At 51.7% G+C, this 6,434-nt stretch overlaps 1 long non-coding RNA gene across 1 annotated transcript in view; it reads left to right on the top strand.

Annotated features, from left to right (window-relative positions):
* The first annotated feature begins 4,984 nt into the window (after positions 1-4,984).
* The window catches only part of LOC112476611, an 85,128-nt gene continuing 83,678 nt past the window's right edge, over positions 4,985-6,434 (top strand). Inside the window, exon 1 of the long non-coding RNA XR_003045173.1 lies at positions 4,985-5,310. This is a non-coding gene — a long non-coding RNA (uncharacterized LOC112476611). The remainder of the gene's footprint in view (positions 5,311-6,434) is intronic.

The raw sequence follows: 6,434 nt of genomic DNA on the forward strand, positions 1-6,434 counted from the left end.
TAAGGCAAGTTACAAAGGATAGGAGTGCCTAAGGACGGAGATGAGAGGACACTAAAGATCTCACTGAGTAAAGATCAGCCCCATGATTGCTGCCTTCCTGGCTTTGTGCCCCAAATCCTAGTGGCAACTTCTGAAAAACTGTTTATTGGCATCAAGGAAAACTATTGTCAGGGAAAGTTGATAATTAGGGTTAATAAAGAAAATGAACCATGTCTAAGCCATGACTGAAAATAGCTCTCTGCTTTCCTGCCCCCTCCCCCTTTCAGGACAGAGGTTATGTGAGGTGGATCTGGGATGCTGAGTAGATTTGGGGAGGGTGATCTATGTGTGTGTGATTTTGTCACATCTTCCAATCTGCAAGAATTCTTCCCACCTCCATCACTCCACCAATCAATAAATCCTTTGTCATGCCGAGGTGTGGCATGTCTTCTGCTGAAAACCTCAGATTCAGATGCAACACACTGAGACACATACACACACACACACACACACACACACACACACACACACAGTCACCCTCACAAAACAAGTTCCATTCAAATTGGTTTAAAAATAGCACTAATACATCTGAGCTCATTTTTTAGGGACATTATTTTAAGAAGAAAAAAGATCCCATGGTCTTTGAGAAGTGGAAAAGGATAAACCGTCATCTAGTCTTAAAAAGTTCTGATAATGTCACTAGAGTATTTGCAGTCTTTGTTGAATTTTCTCCTCTATCATTCAACAAAAGTTGTTTATTTGCTAAATACCCTGCCATCTGGGTATTTATAGAGGTGGTTTTCCTTTTAAGGTGGTGAGGAGAGAGGGAAAAGCTGCAGCAGTAAGCCCTGTCCCCTGTCCCTGGCCTGTGCCCAGCCCCTTCCACTGACTCCCTGGAGGCAGGTGGATTTATGAATCAATTACCCCTCCCCCCACCCCAGAGGGCAGCCCCTGAACGCTGCTGGCCATTTGCAAAGGGGTGTGTGTGTGTGTTTAATTGCAGGTTTATTTGTTCCTGCTTTGAGAGTCTGTCTGTCTGTAACTTGGATTAATACTCCCCTGGAAGCTGTAGCTGGCTGATTCCGTGGGAGACCAAGCAGGATGCGTGGGCCCAGGAAACAGAAGAGGGAAGAGGAGGGAGGGAGAAAAAGGGAGCAGGGAAGAGAGCGCGAGCCGTAGAATCTGTTATTTGCGTCACTAGAGGAGTCGGGGCTATCAGTCCGCCAAACACAGAATTAATCCGAGTTATAGCCATAGCTGTCTCTGCTACAGTGGCCAGTTGTGAAAGGGCGGGGAAAGGACGCTCGAGCAAATCTCTGCGAGCCTAGTGTGCACTGGGAGGCGGAGGGCGTTTGGGAAGGGGGCTGTCCTGTTAGGCACGCCCTCGGCACCTGCCCAGCCCAAGCCTGGGGTGGCAACCGCCTCGGCTGCCTCGCCAGCTTAGTGGCTGCGCTGAATACAAAGCGCTGTCTCCGAGCAGAAGCCTTTTCCCAGCTGAACCAGACCCACCAAAGAGGAGAATCTGCACGTGACGTCAGTAGCTGATGACTGACGCAGGCTGGCAAAGGAGACTCAAGGCGGCTGCTCTGCGCTGCCTTCATGAGTCTATTTTCTCCAGCCCCCTCGTAGTGAAATTACTAGAACGCAAAACACACACATATGAAGCTTTCAAAATATACATTTCCAAAGGCGGTGTGTTGCAAACAGCGCGATTCTGCAAAGCATGGGTGGGAAACGTGGGAAGGGTATAGATTTTTTTCCTCCTTCATTTGGGAATCTCCATCGTGGATAGCATTAGGCTCGAGCTTTCTTGGGCAGCTCCTCTGGAAAAGGGGCCTAAGCACTCCCCTCTGCCCCAGCATGTAGAGAATCTGGTTAATGGAGACTTGCAGCTCCGAAAGAATGCAACCATTCCAGTCTTCCACTCAGGGAGGCTGCGAGGAGCTTGCAACAGGCAGAGGCAGACAGGAGTTAATGGGAGGGAGGAAGAATATAAGAAATATTTGGGTATTTTTATGCTTTGAAAAACATCATCTGCAGTAATGCAAGTGAGTCTGGTGGTGCAGAAAAAAGTGGGGAGGGGGCGCTTAATGCACATTTAATGTTTTGGACGTAACATTCCAGTGAAATGCCTTTGTGTGTGCAGGTTTTTTCAGTACTTGCTAAAAATAGCATCAGGGTTTGATCGTGTTCCAGAAATAGACCGAGGGCTGCACTGGGATAAAAAGCCAGCGCGGGTGGAAGAAAACCTGGACATCACCGCATCCCCCCCCCTCCCCACTATGTCTGGAAATTAATTGTTGGATTTTTCCTCTCTTCTCTTGTCTCCCTCTCTCTTTCCACTTTCTCTTCCCTCCCCCTATGTTTCTCTTTCTCTCTCTTAAGGAGTTCCCATTTGGGTAAGTAATATTATGTCATGTGCATGCCGCAGACTGTGAGTATGAACTGAGGCTTACTTTGTGCATGCTCTGATGTTCTTTTTGGCTGCCTTTTTACCCCTTTCTAAAGAGGAGGTGGAACTGAGTAGGGGGTGAGGGGGTATACCTGTGTGTTTGCATAATGAATTTGGGGCTGCATGCAAAGAAACTGAAAGGGGAAATTCTTGCATAGCCGGGAATCACCCAGATGAATCTCTGAATCAATAGCTGCTGCAACTCCCTTTCTCTTTATGGGTCGGCGCTGTTGAGTCCGGTTCTCCCGACTGCCCCCCTCCCCTTCCCATTTTATCTGTCTTAAAGGGTGCCCAGATACCATTTAATGGGCCATCTCTCTGCTAGATTAATGGAGACGATGCGATAAAGATTAAAATTGCATGGATAGGGCTGGGAGGTAAAGGGGGCGGGGGAAATCCCTATTTCCTTGACAAACTTCCCTGTGCGCTCCGCTCCGGGAGCCAGAGGCTCACGACCCTGGTCCCCGCTGGCCCAGGGCGCGGTAGCTGTCCATGGACAGCAGGTGCTGAAAATTCCGTGGTTCTCAGCGAGTTCAGCTCCGAGCGCCAGGGGGCGGAGTTGGCGCCAACTGCGGATAGCCCCGCCCTGGATGCAGAAGGAGGATACGGAGAGGAGGGGGTTAAGGATGTTCAAAGGGGATAGTCGTGACTTCGGTGAGAGCTTTGGGGAATGGGGGGGGGGGGTGAGTGGGAAGGGAAGGAAAAAATATTAAGGAGGGAGAGCAAAGAGTTAGATTCGAAGATGAGCCAAGGCCCAGAGCTTCAGGAACCGAGAGCCGATGCCTCACTGGGTTTCTCCGCAGAGGCCAGACACTATCTGGGTCTCCATTCCCAGGCTCCTGCATCTTCCCGCCAGTGGGTTTGAAAAATTTCTCTCCGATGATTGTGACTCTCAAAATAAGAGGCTATAGGTTGCTTTATTCGGACTCTCGTCCCCTCCCACTTCATGCCCCCCACGCTCCCACATTCTGCAATTCTTGTGAGGCGTGTAAGGATGTGTCTGTGCATTATGGCCTTTTTCTTACTATTCCCCCTTCGCGTCCTAGTCATAGGATCCCCAAATGAGTTGGTGGAATGAATTAGAAGCCAAGGAACAGGAGTTGCTGGTGCGATGCGCAGAGAATTCAGGCTTGGGAACATCGCACGGCTCCTTAAAAACCAAAAGCCAAAGCGTTTCTGAGAACCAGCTCTGAGAGAAACTGGGATGGGGAGTGTTCTTCTTCTAGTTGACAAATGTTATTGAGGAGACCATCAACTCCCTGGGATTATAGGCTCAACCTAGAGTGAGATTCATTGCAATCAGCTCCAGACACTTTGGCCAAACCTGTAGCCAGACAGGTGAGGAGGGAGGAAGGTTATTAGAGGCCAGAGGAGGTTTAAATATCACGTGCACATAAAGACATGTTAACTCCTCGTAGAGGAATAATAAAAATCCATCCTCAAACTGACCCACAAGGTTGGGCTGTAAATGGTGGGGGAAATGAAGCAACTTGCCGATCTGCAGTAAGCTTAGGTGCACGCAGGGATGTTTTCTTTGTAATTAAAAACAAAACAAAACAAAACAAAAACAAAAAAACGGGATGGTGAGATAAGTATCTGAGGGGGCCAGACTTCAGGCGAGAAAAAAGAACCCAGGTACTTTATGCTCCCTCTGCCCCATCCTAATTCAGCAACAGCCTCTGGCTTTAGTGACCTGACCCCAAGGCAGGACAGCTAAGACACAGCCCTTGGGGGTGGGGAGGAGGGAAGAGGGAGGGTCAAAATATTTTTAGCTCAGAAGCAGTCCTTCTCTGGGAAGATTCCCCTGGCTAAGACTGAGTATTCCTCAACTCATAATAGTAACGGGCTGTTACTGATGTAGAGAATAACACAAATAACGCTGCATCCCACACTTTGTCTTGACAATTCAGCTCAAACCAAAGCTGCTCGCGCCTCTCGGCCCACCCCTCGGCCTTCTCGTCATTCATCCGGACCTACTCCTTCCCTTCCCAAGCCTCACCCCTCTCAGCCTCGCAGATTGCTCGGTTGTGTTTACAAATTTTGCCACATTTGCACAGCAAATAGCTGAGGTTGGGGTAGGGGGAGCGTCGGGCCAGGAGGGATGGTAGCACAATAAAGTACTTGCAACACGTGGAACGCGGGGGGGGGGGTCCAAGAGTCATGAGGGGGTGAGAGGAGAACGCCCCATGACCTCGTTTTCCCCCGTTCCCCCTCCCCCATCGCTTGACACAATGCACAAGTTTACCCCTGAACTAGAACCTATTAAATAATTCAATGGTAGCGGTGTAATTTTGGTTGGAACCAGCACGGATTCCCAAGTCGTGACTGCAAAAAGTGAGTAATGCGCGCTGGCTGCGTCATGGCTCTAGTCACAGTTCATTCCGAACTGAGAAGGAATCGTGACTTCGCCTGGAGACGTCCCCTACATGGGAGACGGGGGGAGGGGGGGCACCAAACGGGGGAGGGGGGGTTGGGGGGAAAGACCTATCCAATGAAAACCGTTGCCAGAGGTGCATTTGAACTCCGCCGCTCGCTGCCTCGCTCTCCCCTAGCTGCCGGGTGCACCTCTCTCCCCCACCCGGCCCGCGCGCTTGCTGGCGCGCACGCTCGTTCAGCCTGCGACCCGACGAGTCCTCAACAAGTTGGAGGAAGGCAGTAACGCAAGGGTTAAACTCGGAAAGCCGCAATTACCAAGATCGTGACCCTCCCACACAGTACAGTAACTTATATACTCACCTGGAAGCGCCCGCTTTGCCGCTGGGCAAATACCCGTGGGGGCGGGGAGGGGCGCGAGAGGAGCGGGCCCGTTGGAGAGGGGCTTCTTCAAGCTGGCTGCAGTGTGGACTGGACCAGCACGCTCTTGGGACCTCCGGACCGAGGTAAGGAGAAGGGAGATGGTGTACTGGTCGGTCGGTGGTCGGTAGGCTCACTGGTCGGCTGAGCAGAACTTTTTTCCCAGTTGCCCAGCGCCGCAATCGCTGCAGGTGCGGCCTGTGGAGCCCCCTCTGGCGAGGCGGGCGGGCCGACGCTCGGAGGGTTTGTGCGTGCGTCCGTCGGTCGCTATGGGTCGACAATGACTTGGAGACAGCGACTGCTTCGTCTGGCTACGTTTTCTCCGGGCGTGCTGAGGAAGAGTGTGTGTGCGCACCCGCGCCTGCCCGCACGTCGATTCCAGGGTTGCAAAGAACAAATATGGCAACTTCCCCCCCAAGTTCTTGGAATGTTTGCAACATCCCACCTTGGCTGTGTTTTTCCCCACAGGGGGATTACTGCTGGTGAGGGAGATGGTCAGAACGTTCCTTTGCCCACACCGTTCTCCAACACTGATGTTGCGGGTGGGGGGGGAGGGCAGGGAGGGCATGGCTGGAAAGGCCATTGGAAGGGTGACGCTGCCCTGGGCAGCAGGAGGGCAACCCCTCAAAGTTTGAATGGATAGGATGGCAGAAGGGGCCTAGAGGGGGAGAGGGAGGAGGGAAGGAAGGTGAACGAAGGAAAGAGATTTATTTCTCTCCCTCTTCCACCCTGGTCTCCCTTCTCCCTCTCCTTCCGCCTGCAGATGTTGGAGTCTCCCGTCGCTGTACGAGGCGGTCTGTGAGGGGCTTGCGCCTTGTTGTCCCCCCCAACATTCTGCAGAATGGGTAGGGAGTGGGGGGAGGGCTGCAGCAATGAAAGGGCACCTGAGGCGAGTTGGGCTATTAGACACCCAATATCTAGACAGGTTTGGAGGAAGGTGTGGAGGGAGGAGCCTCACCCTTCCTATGTGAGCATTCAGAACTTTGGGGGGGGGGGATTGAGATATTCACATATTTCTAGAAATAGGGTGACTAGCATGGACTTTGGGTTTATTTTATGTTCATCTTTGCCTGTCATTTTCTGTCTGAATCTTCTGGCTTGGGTCTCGTTGGGAGAGGTCGCTCTCTTGAACCCCGCTTGCCCAATGTCTTGCACCCCTCTCCTCGCCTGGGCTGGAATAGGGGTCCTGGCCAGCTTTTTTTTTTTTTTT

The sequence above is a fragment of the Pteropus alecto genome, unplaced genomic scaffold (assembly GCF_000325575.1).
Source record: "Pteropus alecto unplaced genomic scaffold, ASM32557v1 scaffold71, whole genome shotgun sequence".
NCBI classification, from domain to species: domain Eukaryota; kingdom Metazoa; phylum Chordata; class Mammalia; order Chiroptera; family Pteropodidae; genus Pteropus; species Pteropus alecto.